Here is a 14,120-nt window from a genome sequence, read left to right as displayed (position 1 = left end):
AAACAACCACAGGGCCCACATGCCCAGGAGGCTCCTGGCAGGTCATACTTGCAACATACATGCAAAGTTTGGCCACAGATGCAGCAAACAAATTAAATAAGCTTCACTAGTGAGAGCCTGACCTTTTCCATCTTCCCCCCAGCAGAAATCAGGCTCCGACAGGGACCAAAAAAAAAAGAGTTAGAAATAGCAAAGATAATAAAGTCAGGCACCAGAAGCACAGGAGGCTGAGGGGAAAAGACAGGCAGGTGAAAGGACAAGCCAGGGAAACAAGAAATACTGCAAGTCATCCTCTATGGCCAAAATAATGGAGATAACCTATCCTGGTAAAATGCTGGCAGTGGAGGATGAGGCCAGGTGAGTCCAGGTGAATCCAGGAGCTCCCTTTCTGTGCTGAGAGGAGGAGCTGGCTCTGCCTCAGCACAGACCTGCTCCTTTTGGCACTCTCAGTGGAACAGAGCTCCCCTCCAGCAAGGTGCAGGCAGACACCAAACAAGATTAGTTTGAATTTTCCAGGCTCAGTGGCATCCAGGGCACAGGAAACATCTCTGATTATTCCAAATGGTGGGTTCCTAACCCCAGTGATGGCCAAGCCTCAGCCTGGAGGGGGTGTCTGTACTCACAGCCACTGATTCCTCCTTGCACAGAGAGCCCAGCGCTGAGCTGGGTGACCTCATCAGCACAGGGTCACTTTTTGGTTGTTTATGGGGTTTATTTCATCTTAAATGCTGTGTGCACTTCTGGGACCATCACAAGAAAGATGCTGAGGGGCCAGAGCGTGGCTAGAGAAGGGAACAACTGGGGAAGGGGCTGGAGCCCCAGCAGGGGCTGAGGGAGCTGGGAAAGGGGCTCAGCCTGGAGAAAAGGAGGCTCAGGGGAAATCTGGCTCTGCACAACTCCCTGCCAGGAGGGGACAGCCAGGGAGGGTCGGGCTGTGCTGCCAGGGAACAGGGACAGGAGGAGATGAAACCGCCTCAAGCTGCACCAGAGAAGGTTCAGGTTGGAAATCAGGAGGAATTTCCTCATGGAAAGGGGTGTCAAGCTTTAGAATGGACTGCCCAGAGAGGTTGGAGTGCCCAAAATTGTCCAGGGAATGACTGGATGTGGCACTCAGTGCCTGGGCTGGCTGACAAGGTGGGCACTGGGCACTCAGTGATCTTGGAGGGCTTTTCCAACCTAAATAATTCTGGAATTTAGCCCCTGCTTAATTAGCCAGGCTGAGCTGCACTGGGAGACAACACAGCAGGACCTGAACATGGGATTCACTGCAGAGATGCACCAGCTTGGTGAGCTCAGTCTGCAGAAGGGTCTGGTTTTACAGACATCTTTTAGCCAAGAGGATGGGAAAGGGGATGAAAAGGAGGGGATCCTCACCCCTGCATCTTCCAGACAGCACTTACAGCACTCTGCCTTCATCAGGCATGCTCAGGGCTTGCTGGTGAGCAAATCCACTGCTCAGAGAGCTCAAAACTCCTCTCAAACCCTCAGCCAAATCCACACTAATGCACTGCTCCCAGCTGCACAGGTACTCAGCCCTCCCTCCAAGCCCTGAGAGCAGGAAAAGCCAATTCCAATAAATGCAAAGCGATTCCATTCGATTCCACCTCTTAAATGCAACACTTAATTAACTCTACTGGGGCTCCTTTCGCTCTCTCTGCCTGTGTTTCCATGCCACCGAGGTTAGGAAAACACCTTGTCCCTGTGCACAGGGGGGCCCTCCCTGCTCCAGGGCTGGTCCTGCTGGCACCACACGAACCACAGAGCCCAGCCCCAAACTGTGAGAGCCTCTCCTGCAGAAATGTGGGAGCAGATGGTGGCTCTTTACTGCTCTGGCTGACCCTGGCTTGGAGTCCAACCCAGCAAGCTCACCAGGCTCTGGTGCTCGAGTGGAACAGCACAAACCAAGCTGTCACCCTGCTAGATCCAACATTTGGAATCAGCAGCGCTGAACTCTCCAGAAGAAAAGGAAAAGAAAGAAAAGCAGAGATGGGGAGTGGAGGGAACAACCCAAACCAGATGTTTTAAGCAGCTGGCATCGCTGTTTCTCCCAAGATGCTGATGAACACAAACTTGACAGACCCCCATCAGCCGCCCTCTTCCTGCGAACAGAGAATTCAAATCAGCCCTGCTGGATTTAATCATCTTCTCCCCTTAAATAATAAACTGGGGGCAGGACAGGAAAAGGATTTATTCGTGTCACTATCTGTCAAAAAAAAATGTTTACTGCGCTAAAATAACCCACAGTAAGGAAAGAAAAAAACATTTAAAAAGAAGAAGAAAGAGAAAAGATCCAGAGGAGGGGGAAGTGTGAGAACATCAGCTCTGCACAAGGGACTTGGACATGCCCAAGTGGACATTGACACACTTTTTTTTTTTTTTTTTTTTTTTTTTTTTTTTTTTTTTTAAGCAGAGTTTGTGGGACTTGCACCAAACCCCAGCACAAACTCAACAGGTTGCACAGCAGCTGCCCCCAGCCCTGGCATGACAGCAGACCACATTCTGAAAAGATCTTCAGAGAGAGGAACAAATGGTATCAGAAGCAGGGCTGCAAGATGCTCCTCCTGCCAGAGAAAGGTCAAGGGATGCCAGAGGCCTGAGAAATAACAGCAAAAATTCAACGTACCAGGAAAAACAAAGACTTTGAAGCATTACTGAAACAGCCTCCAGCTCTGTCACACCAGGCATGAACCCTTTTCAACAGGGCACGCAAAGGGCCCACAACACAAAAGGCTTGAGCAATCTGGCAAAAGTCCTTCAAGGACTATTAAACATGAAGTTACAGATTAACTTTCAGCTCAGGAAGCCCTGAAGCTGCAAAATGCCCCAGACTGGGAGGGAGCAATATGTGGGTGCAGATTCTTTCTCAGCATCCTGCCCCTCGCTGCAGCCCCACTGGGGAACTTTCCAGAGTGGACACACCACAATTTTCCAAGAGCCTGCAGTGAAAATTCCCCAAGCTCCCCTGCAATTCATCTCTGTCATCTCATGCAAAACCAGCCTGTCTTGTTTTCCTCATCCTGTTTTTTTTATACTGGTGCTCACAGCAGGAACCCTGCACAGATCAATTTGTTGATGTTTTGAGCACGTTCCCAACCTTTCAGAGCTCTCCTGTGCTTTAGCAGCTATTTCTCATCCTGGGAGACACTCTGCTGGTGGGATTGAACAGCACAGTGGAGGTGCAGTGGGAGCCAGACCACGGGTTCACACTCCCAGCTTGAGGCTTAAAGGAAACAGCCACCTGCAAAAAACAGTCAGCAGGAAAATTAGGCACCAACAGCATGGAATTTCTGCCCAGCACCTGGGAATGGCCACAGGCCTTTCCAGATAAATCAGTGCAAAGGACAACGTTATCACGGATAATATCAAATAGCTGAGCCCAGAAACAAATTGTTTTCTGCTCTAAGTCTGTGCCTTTCATCACAAGTCCTTAGGGGACAAGCAATGGGATGAGATGCCCTCTTGTCTGAATGAAATCAGGACTGTTAGGAGAAAATGAACCCAACTGCTGCACAGCATCCTTGGACATTGCAGCCTCCTGATCCAGAGGTGGCAAACACAGGCTCCTGGAGAGCAAGGTGAGAGCCCAGAACCACAGGGAAGCAGAGCCCACCCGTGCCCCATAGCTTATTCCAGCAGCAGGACGTCGTTCCAGCTCCACCTGCAGGAATTTCTGTGGCTGAGAAAGCCTTGAAAGGTGTTGCCTTGGGAAGTGAGGGAAGCTGAGGTTGGTGGGGAGGAGCAGGCTGCAGGTGAGAAAAGCAGGGAAGGTGCTGAGCCTGGAGGTTACATAAAAATACCATTAAATAGCTTGGAAAGTCAAGAGGGTTGGGTTTCTTGGCATAATCCCACAGGCAAATTCTGAATGTAGCTTCCCAAGAGTGCCTTCTAGCAACCTCCATGAATTCCCATACTCTCCCTTTTTCCACCTCTCCACATGGCTGAAGTTTCCAGGAGGAACATTTGCTGAAGTTGGATTTTACAGGAATATTAGAGAACAATGGCAAAATGAAAAATCAATTGACAGAAGGGAACATGCATGATACAAAAAAATAAAAGTTAAAATAAAGTTACTCCTCTAGATTGGGGAATCACAATTGCAAAGTTATTCACCCCTTTAATTAGAAGTTTTGGGGGAGTGGGAGGTCAATTAAGTCTCTGTGATGCTTCAAGAAACCTGACTGATTTGGGCATCATGCTCAGGCTAAAAGAAGTAGAAATAAATCCATCTCAAGTAACCCAAGAATCATTAGGGTTGGAAAGAGCTCCTAGACCAAGTTCAACCCCTAAAAAAGGGGAACACCATTAAGAGGTACAAAAAAGTACTTTCACACCTACAGAAAAACCCCTCAAATTTATTAGATTCCAGGGGAAAACATCCCAAACCTTCAAATTAAAAAAAAAACCCAAACTGGTATTTCAATATTATTTATAGAGCACCAATCACAGGCAGAAAATGCATGAGCACGTTATGGCTCACAGGAGAAATCCCTGCAGGGAAAAGAAGTATGGGAGACAGGAGAGTTCCAGCATGGATCACCAGTCCCAGAGCAAGGCACAGAGAGAGCCTCACACAGGAAACAAGGAGATCTGTGCCCTTGAGATGAGAACACATCTGTAATAGTTCCATAAAGATGTCAATCTCCTATTTATATAAAATACCTGTGCAGATAGCCAGCAAGCCATGCATAAAAATCCTGCACCAGGCTTCCAAGGAAACCCCTCATCTGACTTCTCTGCTCCCATCTCCATACCAATCCATGGCAAAGCTGCACTAAATGCCTCTCTTCCTCCCCACAGGTAAGAATACAAGACCTAAATTCTGGGCATTTTAGCTGAATTATCAGCATTTGCTGTGCTGGGCTTTACCTATGCAGACAGCAATCATGAAGGAAAAAAAAGAAGAAAAATCCTGTACAACTCATTCAAAGGCTGGAAATGCCTCACAGCCCTGGCTGTTACAGGGTGATTTTCTTGCATCTCTCTTCAAGCAGAAAAGCAGCACAATGTGGTCTAGAGATCTAAAGTGGCAGCTGGACTGACAAAGAAAAATGTTTGGTGGGGTAGCACACGCTCATCAAACCAACAGCATCCTAAACTGGATTGTTTTCACCAGCTTTAAAATCCAAATTGAGGCTTGTAGGAGACTCCAGAGAATATTGGTGATTCAGAGTTTAAAATGAGCCTTTTTGCCCAGACTGGCTTTGCAGGGGTTTTGGAGAGGAAGAGATGGTAGCAATAACAAACATAACACATACAACATGAACACACAGGGGCAGACTGAGCACCAACAGATTGATATTATCCTGCTGAAATAATGAAGTGCCCTCTACCAAGCCAGGATTAATGCAGTCTCAGTGCAAAAGGCCAAGCAGGCTCTAGACAAAACAGTACCCAGGGAAAATAAGATGGCTTAAATTTCCCCCATGAGCCTGTGCCAAACCATTCCTGTTAGTCAGGCACCTCCAAATGCCATTGAAAAGCCAACAGGGAGAACCCAGCATGGGAACAAGAACAGATTCCAGCAGCTTGTGTTTGATACCTTCCCAGTTTGGAGCTCTGAGCAGCCTGGTTTATAGTGGAAGGTGCCAGGGGTGGGATGAGATGAGCTTTAAAGTCTTTTAAAACCCAAACCATTCCATGAGTCCATGATTTCCTGGTGCTTTCCCTCTCTCCCATTGCAGCATCATTGAGTCTCTGCTCTGGAAAATAACATGAATGATGTTTTGAGAAGGCATCAGCTCAAGTCTCTCATATCTTTTATAACAGATCCACCTTTCAATTGCTGCACTGAGCCATGTCCCACACCCTTCAGTGTTTCAGGACAGGTCACAGGTAACACAAAAAGGACAGAAACAGTTCTGAGAGAGCCACCAGGGGAAAGAAATCCAGCCAAACATCCAAAGAGCTCCCTGTTCCCTGCTCTGCTCCAGCACAGCTTCACCAAGAGCTTGGTTGGGCTGAGGTGGGCATGCCAGCCAGAACAGACTCCTGTCACCCTGCCAGATAAGCACACACCATCAGGAAAGATCAATTAAAACCAGCGGGTGCAGAGGAGAAGGTGCAATTCCACCCAGTGTCCAACTTCTCCATCCCAGTTTTCCTGGGGTTTTTTGGGGATAGGTACCTTTTGCCTGTGAGCAACGATAAAACTACTGATCAAACTTTAAAGGGGGGCTGGCTTTGAACCAGAGGAGAGGCACAGCAGGGAAGGGATGCATTATTTAAAGCAGGGTTGGTGTTTTCTGCCCCGGCAGCCACCTCGAGATTTACCAGGCAAAGCACGGTGCTACTACAGAGTGAAAATCCGAATGCCCAGAGATGAACGTTCCGTGGCAATGCATGCCTGAATAATCCCTTTATTACACCTTCTGATTGTAACTTTAACAAGGAACCAGTTTTACAGCTAATATTTTGGAGAACTGCGACGGGCCTTTTTTATGGCATGCCAAGAATTCACGGGAGAACGAGTCTCACCCTAAGTTTACTTCTTCCATCAGGGGGACTAAATAGATTTTTCACATAAAATTACCCATCACATGCTGCCTGTAAAAAGATGCAGCTGTAAACATCCTGGTTTGAAGCTCGGGGCTGGAAGTGAGCATCACAAGGAGCAAAAAATTCCTGCAGGGAACCTGTCTGGCGAGCTCTTCCCTCCCTGCCTGGTATCCCGGAGCCCCTCTGTCTGTTTGCCTATCATTTAAAGCCAACTTTTCTCGTTTTCTTTGTACCTTCTAAATCAAAGAATAATTAACCTTTGGGGGGAAAAGATAAATAAAAAAACCCACATGGCCCATCTCCTGCAGTGTTGACACAATTGTTTTCATTTGCAAGCAAATGGAAGTTGAACTTAAACGTCAAATATTCATTTATCAGCATTAACCCAGCCGCCCCTCCCCTCTTTGTCCTCCTCCCTCGCTCAGGCCTTTTTCTTGTTTGTCTTTCAGTAGGCTCATGAGTGCAGACTCATTTTTTGTGCTCTGGATTACCCCCTGAACTCCTCTGTGACAGGACTGCCTGTTCTGGGCAGCATTTAAAATATATATTAAAAAAAAAATATATATATAAATATATAAATATATATATATATATATATATATATATATAATCGGACTTTCAAAAAGGCTGCCATCCAGAGAAATCCATCCTCATCAATGGCGAGACTCCCAGAATCTGTTCTCCATTCCTTTTTCATTTGGAAATGTCAATGCGTGTTGTCAGAGCGCAATTGTTTCCCTCCATCATCCGCAGCAGCAGTGAAGTAGAAAGCGCTCATCTTTGCGGTGGGGAAAAGCCTCTCGCTTTATTCACACCCCACTCCATTTCAAGAGGATGCTTTCCAGGCTGGCTTGGCCCTCGGGAATCACGGCTTATGCACTCATTTCTGTAGGAGCGATAAAGATTCTTCCATCGGGAAATTCGGGTTTCATCCGCTGCGCTTGCTGCTGGAGGAAAGGCGCAGACACAAGGACGCGTCCCAAAAAAGTGCCAGAGAAACCTTAAGGAAAAACCATCAAGAAATCTTTTCTTTCAGTGGGGGAGGTAGAAAAAGAAGCGGGGCTTTGTTTGGAATGGTCTCGATTTCGGCCAAAGCCAGGAAGGCGAGCTGTTCCTCAGCACAACAAGCCACTTAGAATCTTTTCAGCTCAGTAATAGCTGGGTTTTGGTGGTTTTCTTGTTTTTTTTTCCGCCAGCAATCACAAAGAAAAGCTGCTGAAAGGTGCAGGCAATAGACTTCTTAAAGAGCTGTTGACAACTCCCAGGAAAGTTTTACATTTCGAATGCATTCTGCCCACATTTCCTGTATTTTCTGTGGTTCTTAAGTTCCTCAATTTAGCACACAAAGCTATTTGCATGAAAATAGCATCTTGAGAGTTTCTTACAGAAGACTTACAATACCTTGCCTTAAAAAAAAAAAAAAAGCACCACGTAATTGTAGAATTATGTGTTGAACATCTCAGGTAGCCGGGGTAAGAGGAGAATGAAGCACAAAACTGATTGCAAACATTTTTCTTTCATTTTAGATCCCATCAAGCTCTCATTCTCCAGCTGCCACTCACAATGGTACCCCTGGATACACTAATCTAGTGCCATTATCAGTCTCTAAAGGCAAGAAGCGTTTTTATTAAAGCAAAGACAAATTAATGTAATGGTTTCACTGTCTGTGTTTCTAAAAACACATGTAGGTTTCCTCTTGACCTGCAGAGAGAAAATTCTGTACCGATACATTCTTGGGGAAAGCCACTCCTAATGAAAGATAAACATCCCATCTGGTAAGTACCTTTTTCCTGAAGTCCCAGAGAAATGGCTGGAACTTGTGATGTACCACCCAGGTCAGCTGAGTGTTAGCTGAGAGATTAAATCTCCTCCTAGAGGAGATAATCCTCAATAAATCCACCAGACTGCAAATTCCACCAAGATAAAATGTTTTGGGGAGCCAGCAACTCTCACCTAAGGATGCTGCACCAACCAGCACCTTAAATTACACCATGGAGAAAACAGGACAGGCAGTTCAACATGCTACAGATTAAAAAAAATAAAAATAAAAAAAGAGGGATGTGTTTACCAAATTTTACTAGGAAGAGAGGTTGCTCCTAATGCTGCAAGGTATTTTTTTTTACTTGCTTAGGTCTTGGAGTCCACATTTCTGCTTCAGAATTCCCAGTAAACAGGAGGTATCCGGCCTCAAACCGTGCCAGGGGAGGTTCAGGCTGGACATCAGGAAGAATTTCTTCACAGAAAGGGTTGTTAAACAGTGGAAGGGGCTGCCCAGAGAGGTGGTGAAAGTGTTCAACAAACAGTTTGTGGCACTCAGTGCTCTGATTGACCAAACAACCCCCCCCTAAAAAAAAAAAAACATCCACAAAGAATAGCAAATCACTGAAAAGAAGCAGCAGTGGACTGGACTTTTCTCGGTGGACTTCCCAGCTTCAACCCTGCTTTTCTTACATAAAACATCTCCTAAAATGGCACATGGGGAGAACTCTCTTTAGTGTGAACAAATGCCAAATCATGTTGATGACTGGCAGTATGCAGCACACAATCACACAAATTCATTTTAAAAAAAAAAGTACAAGGACACCTCCAAACAGCTCTTAAGCAGCTATTCTCATGCAAGTGTTTGTGTGCACAAATGGCAGAAAAAACACAAATAGCAAGAAATATATTGAAAGTAAAAAAAAAAAAAAAAAAAATTAAAAATCATTGCAGGAAGAGGAGCTCTCTCCCACGAGGCAGCAGGAGGTTTTTATTTTTTAACACCTCTGACTGTTATTGCAAAGGCAGGAAGAAAAGACAAATTAGAAAGATGAGAAGGCAGCAAAGCACAAGGTCAGCAATAATGTGACTCTGAGGTATTATTGAATTCAGCCAAGGTTAATCACAGGAGCCACGTTTTTACCTTGGTGCCTTCACCAGGTGGCTTAACATGATGTAAGGATCCAGCTCAAGAAACATGAGATTCTCTCATTTCTGCCTCACCCAGAAGTATTTGCAAGACCCTGGTTAATTAAACTAATAAACCACCAGTGAAAGCCTGGGCTTGTGCCACTTTTTGACAAGCACATGGTGTGGCATTAACAGCCCTTATCCCATCAGCAGGCCATGGGAGCTGGGAGAGAGAAGGAGCACAAGGGGAGAACAAGACAAACCAGCTGATTTTCAATTAAGAGCTGAAATAAAAATGAAGTGCTTTTAGCGCTCGGCCTTCGAACTGCCAATAGTCTTAAATAACACAGATACCTGGCCATCCTACAGCCCTGTTAAATCAGCTTCATTTGTTTAAAGCACTGCTCAGAGGCACTTATTTAACAAGCATGACTCAACACAGGCAGCAAGCCTTTTGGGGAAAAAGGAAAATGGCTCAGAAGGATGCTGGGAGGAAAAAATTCTCTTTGGGCTAGAAATCACTCACCACAGCAGCTTCTGGCCAGGCTGATTTGGAGATGATCTGTCTCTGCTTAGGCTGAGGTAGGTTCTAGTTTGTCCCAGGAAGGAAATGCTGATGTCCCTGGAGGTTAAGCAGGTGTTGAGTTGGGATTGCAGGTTCCTGGACAGAGAATAAAACACCTGAGAAGGTGGCTGTTCAGGACACCCTAAAAATCCTCTTCAGTTACTGCTTTCTCCTTGTTGGCTTTGCTGGAGGAGGTCTAAAGCCTTTAAAGTGTGGTTTTAGCCTGGAGGGTGGAGGTTGAATTTGAAAGATGGATGCTGATGTCCTTTCAAACAACCCATGGCTGAGGGTCTTTAGGAGAAATGGGTGTTAATGTCCTCGAAATGGGGCTTATGTCTATACCTCAAGTCTTTGTTACAGAGCCCAGTGTGACTCCTGAACTTTAGGGTGACAGGAGAAACGGGCCCACACGGTCTGAACTTTCAGTTATGGAGAAAAACAACATGTTCAAGGGAGGGGAGTGTGGTGGGTGGCTCGGGAAGGCTGCACCTTCCTCCTACCTCAGCCAACAGGGAAAGGAAGAGAGCAACGTGAGGCTGGGAGTTTGGGATAAGAGGCTGAGTCCTGTGAAGCTTGGAGAGGCCCACAGGGATGTGCCTCAGCAGACTCTCTCCCCTTATTTAAATAAAGTTGCAGGACTCCTCTGTCTCCTTTGTGGACACTGGCTTTTCTGCACAAACTGGAGCCCTGTTTTGGTGGGCCAGCAGCACCCAAGTGGGATCCATTGATAGTGGATGGCTCCAAAGTACATCTCTGACATTTCACAGCCTGTCCCTTGTAATTCAGCCACCTCTCACCACAGCTCAGCCTGTGCACACTTTGTGCAGATTCCAGCTTTTTCTCCAGGAGTGTTGGGGTGTCCTCTGCAAGCTCCCACCTGTACTGACCTCTCCTTTAGAGTTCCATCTGGTTGGATGTACCTCAGGCACTGCTGCTGCCTGACCATCCTGGTTGTTTAGGGCTGAGGGAAGCTCCTGGACCTTCTTCAGCACATTTTAAATGCCTTGAGCTCCACATTTCATTAGTGGTGACATTTCCCTGTCATTATCTTCCACACTAGTTTCTGTACCTGGATCTCTGATCCACTTGCAATGAGATCCACTTACTCCAATCCTTGACCCCACATCTTTTGATGCAACACACAGCTAATTCTTCATGAGAGCCTCTTCCCTTCTGCCAAAGAGCTCTCTGGGAGCAGCTTTGTGTTACAGCCAAACCCATTCAAAGTCCCCTTCACACACTTACCCTGAAGCTCTTTTTCAATCAGTTCTCCTCATGGAAGTGCTCTTGTCCACACGTGCTCCATACAAAGCCTCTCAGTGCCTCAAAGTGGGATTTATGGACCAATGTGCATTAACCTTTCTTCTAAAAAACCTGAATATGGAGAACCAACGTTACCCCAAAGGCCTAATAACCACTGGAGAGCAGGAGGAGCAGCTGCAGCCTTGCAGAGTTGAACTGCCTTCTTGGGGTGCTTGGCTGAGGGAAATAAGCACAGAAGTGCTTTGAAAGAGTGCTCCTTCATTCCCTCAAAACTACCAATAATCAGGAGCTAATTTTCTCTGTCCTGTTAGAGCTTGTTTGATTTCTTGAGAAATTAATACCCATCCTTAAGGTTAGGATGATACAAGCACTGATGATTTTTCAATGGCTCAGCTTCAGGCTTGTAGAACAGCAAAATTATCATCACGTATCATTAGGTAAAGCAGAAGTTTCATTATTTAAAGCAAAAAGAACAGGCATTAATATTCTCTGTGGTAAATGCAGAAGCACATCTGATAGAATCATAAAATATCCAGAGGTGGGAGGGACCCATAAGGATTATCAAGTCCAACTCCTGGCCCTGAACAGGACACCCCAGGAATCCCACCCTGTGCCTGAGAACATTATCCAAATGCTCCTTGAACTCTGGCAGGTTGGGGGCCATGACCATTCCCTGGGCAGCCTGCTCACTGTCTGACCACCTCAACTCCCACTTCTGGCTACAAACAGCCTGAACTCTTCTGTACTACCAACATAACCCAAAATATGGATCAAACTGGAGCTGTGGCAGAGGAGCAGCACCACAGAAACACACCCAGTTTACTTCTCACCTGCCCCCATGCACCTAAATTTAAATCCTTACAGCCAAAGTGTGGGTAAACGGCAGCATTCAGATCCTGGGTTGAAAACATTTGCTTGTCCAACAGATGTGGCCCTTTCCTTAGGGATGCACCCATGCTTTGGGGAGGGAAAAAAGGTATGAAGGCATTAAGTGCATAGGAGCACTCTACTCCTCCACACACACCAGCCCAAAGCTTAGGACAATGCTCCACCCCATTCCACTGGTGAGCTCCAAACTACAAAAACTCCAAACTACAAAAACTGTGCAAATCACCCCACTGTGCTCACCCTGCCCTGAGCCTGGCAGCCTCTCAGGACACGAACACAGAGCCCTGGGAAGGGGATGCCTCCCACACTCACCCAGCCTGGGGCTGGCGGTGTCTCAGCCCCTCCACTTCAGAAGCAAGAAGTAGAAAAATGGACAAGGCTGTGGTTATTATTCGAGGTTTTGGAGCTGGGAGGGATGGGGGAGGCTGGAAAATGTCACAGACTTCTTGAGGACGTGACACAGGCTGGCTTGTGGGCAAATTAACACAACCGGGAGAACTCGCTCAGGCTCATCAGGGTAATGACATGTGATATCCACTGGAGAAAGCAGGGGCAGGGACAGCTCCACTTTGCTCCAGCAGCGATGCCCTTTAGACAAAAGACTCCCTGGTGAAATGCAAAACAAGTCTGGGACAGAGTGTATTCAGTCAGGGGCCAAGGATAGCAAACCCATAACCTCGTAAGCAGATCCCTTCTGTTTATTTCTGCGCTGCACCAGGATGTGCCTAAGAGTATTTGGGGAGCAGACACAAAAAACACTGCCATTTTCCTGTTCTCCTCCCAGTCCTGCTGCTCAGGGTCCAGACCAAAAGATCTCACCTCAACAATCCTCACTGACCACACACAGACCACATCCAACAGCCACAGGTTCTTTAAGACTGACTTAGAGCAGCTGCTGCACCAGGCAGGGAGGCAAATTCACCTGGCAAACCACTCTGCCCATCCAGACACTTCTTTCCTCCTCCAGATCAACCCAAACCTGCCAGCACTCATTTCCTGCAAGGACAGACAAATCCCAGCTCCTTTTAAACTCTCCTGTCCAAGACCACTGGTTGTTAGGATGGTTGGTGGCATCTCAAAACCAGCAAGGAAATATTCCTTGCTAACAATTGGGACTGCCATGCCCATCTTTCAGAAATGCTTTTTGGGGCTGTCCCTACCTCTGACCCCATGGCACATTCTTCTAAGAGCTCCCAGCCCTTCTGACTCTCCCCAGGCTTGCAGAGGAAGACTTGTCTTTTGAGCTATAACAGGTTTTTTGGTAAATCAACCTTCTTGCAAGGCCCTCTGCCTTGCCCTTACCTCCCCATCTTCTGTCATTACAACCACATTAATTTTTCTGCAAGTGGGACTCCTGGAAAACTCTTTTAGAGGAACTTCAAGGAGATCCTAGGAAAGGTTCTCCAAAACAAGTCTATTCTTGCCCTACCATGGTTTGAGCATTGTACACACATAGGGAGAAGGAAAATTCCTGTTACCCTTTGGATAACACCACCTGAGAGCTCCTCTGCTGTAGCTCTGAGTATAAGGGAGTCACCAGCCCTAGGGAGAGGAAAAATCCAGAGATCACAGCTTTAACTTCACTTTTCACACTTTCCCTCACAGAGGAAATGCTGCATTAAGATGTTGGGTGAAGGATATCACATCCCACACTCCCCCTCTCAGCTCAAAACACGTAGCCCTCTGTTCCAGAATCCCAAATTGCTGTGCTCAGGCAGGTGATTCATTTGTTAAATCATTTCTTGGTGCTGCCTGGACTTGAATTAATTTTAGTGAATCCATATCCAAAGATGCCAACCCTTGTCCCTGAAATCCTGAACTGCTGACATTCTGTTTTCCCAGAGATTGTTGCCTCAAAAGCAACTCCTGGCCTTTGGTACCAGCAACACAGGGATATTTGTTTCTCCACCCAGCTTGTTTGGGGTTTTTTTAGGGCTTTAAATAAGCTGTTGACTTTGCAAACAAAGTTTCCACACGGAGCAATTTGTCTGCTGCGTGGCATCTTAATTTGGATGTGTGT

At 46.5% G+C, this 14,120-nt stretch overlaps 1 long non-coding RNA gene across 1 annotated transcript in view; it reads right to left on the bottom strand.

Annotated features, from left to right (window-relative positions):
• LOC116999754 overlaps positions 1–14,120 on the bottom strand; it is a 34,096-nt gene that overhangs the window by 5,759 nt on the left and 14,217 nt on the right. The window contains exons 2-3 of the long non-coding RNA XR_004418601.1: positions 11,195–11,323; positions 9,911–10,045 (exon numbers count right to left, since the gene is read on the bottom strand). This is a non-coding gene — a long non-coding RNA (uncharacterized LOC116999754). The remainder of the gene's footprint in view (positions 1–9,910; positions 10,046–11,194; positions 11,324–14,120) is intronic.

This window comes from Catharus ustulatus, chromosome 8 (genome assembly GCF_009819885.2).
Source record: "Catharus ustulatus isolate bCatUst1 chromosome 8, bCatUst1.pri.v2, whole genome shotgun sequence".
NCBI lineage: Eukaryota > Metazoa > Chordata > Aves > Passeriformes > Turdidae > Catharus > Catharus ustulatus.
The sequence above is the reverse complement of the archived record's forward strand: the minus strand, read 5'-3'. Positions and strand labels throughout refer to the sequence as shown.